Below are 2,129 nucleotides of genomic sequence, written 5' to 3'. Positions count from 1 at the left end.
GTTCATACATAACTCACATTTCATGTACGAACGCTATGCGACCGAGTCTCCTCTCGCAGAGAGAGTGTCCCCTGAAAGCTGCTCGGATTTTATCCACTCTGAGGTGATGGAAGGATATGCCTGGAGGAGAGAAATGAAAAGGATCCGAGCGAAAATTAAATGGCTCCGTCTGGCAGTCAGCTCAGCGGGGGCCTAGGGTTAATCAGAGGGGGTGAGAAAGAGAGAGAGAGAGAGAGAGAGAGAGAAACACTAGGAGGGCGACAGTACTGCAGACAGACTGCAAAGCATCAGAGAGACTATGAGAACAGCGAGTATGAGACACAAAGTCAAAAACAGACAGAAAGATTCATCAGGATGGAAACTTTGTGCATGTTTAGAAAGGCTCGGCTGCCCTCAGAGACCTTTTGAACCCGCCACAGTGGGTCTATCTGTGAGTCCGTGCTACATGAGGTGCTGTATGTGTGTGATGTGCATCAGTGAAAACGTAGGTGTTGAGTGTTGAGGGGTGGTATTGCTTCAGTCTCTGTCTCTATGGAACCATGCCGACGCAGGTATAGAGACTCGTAGTCCTGATTTAAAATCAGATACTTGAAACGTTGGAACTTATTTAAACAGTAGAAGTTACATGGCATACAACTTATTTAATGCATGTAGAGATACAATATGCACTTCTTACATTAGAAATTAATACAGAAATAGAATATTGAATATAATAGCCTGTATTTTGCTAATATATATATATATAACATTTATTTAAATGCAATATGTATGTTCTTAAGGCTTTTGAAACATGGGCAGATCTCTGAGTCACCTATAATGGAAAATGTCATTTCATTTTTTTCCTCAGTTTGAAAATATGCATTCCATATGCTCGTTTTACAAGGATGGGTCAGCATGCATCCTTGTGCTTCTGACAGTGTGCTAATCTCAGTCTGGGCAGCTTCTTCTGGTGAAGGCTAAATGTCTTCAATGTGATATATATTGAAAGTTCAGCTGAGTAGTCAGAAGCCATTATCAGCAGTTTAACTCCGCACAAGCTTCTGAAGTCAATTATGCTGCATATAATATGCGACTGAAAGCACCCATTTGACGTAAAGTACTTACAGTGTCTATAAAATAGCTGTGCAAATACAGTAATGTCCATTGGCCTAATATATGGGAATATGAGTCAGTCTCAATGAAGAAGCTCTCAGAACGCTGTTGGAGGCCTCCAGAGAGAAAGCTGCATCATTTGAAGAAAAGTGTAACTTTTTAAAAGGGCTTTTCTAACACTTCTTCTTGGTTAGGAAATTAGGGAAAGTTTTTTTTTCTTTTTTTTTCAACAACTTTGAAACTTAGGCGGAGTGTTCTACATTGCCAAAAGAAAAAGCAATTTCACGCTTCATTCCAAGATCTGAACACTACCTTATTGGAATTAACACCATTACACATCAAGACTAGAAAACTTTGTTGGCACATTAAACCCCCTTAATTATAAGTATGATAACAAACCATGTTAACAAAGCTTACCATGATAGTAAATAATCAATAGCATCACCAAATACCTAAATTGCCCATTTAAACTATTTAATTCATAAGCATGTGTAAATATCTATTTAGATTTTGGTGTGAATTTGAGAAGTCATGCCCAAAAATTATATATAGGCTAACTTGCGCATGCAGGCTTTATGAAGTAAATAATACTGATTTTTCATAAAGTAAATATTTAATACAAACTGTCATGGAATCTCAATTTAACTTGTCAGTAATACTTAAATCTCAAATTCGGATCATAACAGCAAGATTTAATGCATATAGAGATATAATATGCACTTCTTACATTAGAAATAAATACAGAAATAGAATATTGAATATAATAGCCTGTATTTTGCTAATATATATATATATATATATATATATATATATATACACACACTCACACAAAAACCCTGAAATAATCAAAATACATTTTTATAACTTTTAAAATATTATTTTATCATATTTATAATATTTTTTATATTTTTTATAAATGTTATTTTTTTTATGCTTTATTCAAAGTTTATTTATTCTGAAAAATATTCTTCTAACTTTCATAATTGTGACCCTGGACCACAAAACCAGTCATAAGTAGCACGGATATATTTGTATCA

The sequence above is a fragment of the Sinocyclocheilus rhinocerous genome, unplaced genomic scaffold, assembly GCF_001515625.1.
Source record: "Sinocyclocheilus rhinocerous isolate Xijiao unplaced genomic scaffold, SAMN03320098_v1.1 scaffold1035, whole genome shotgun sequence".
NCBI lineage: Eukaryota > Metazoa > Chordata > Actinopteri > Cypriniformes > Cyprinidae > Sinocyclocheilus > Sinocyclocheilus rhinocerous.
The sequence above is the reverse complement of the archived record's forward strand: the minus strand, read 5'-3'. Positions refer to the sequence as shown.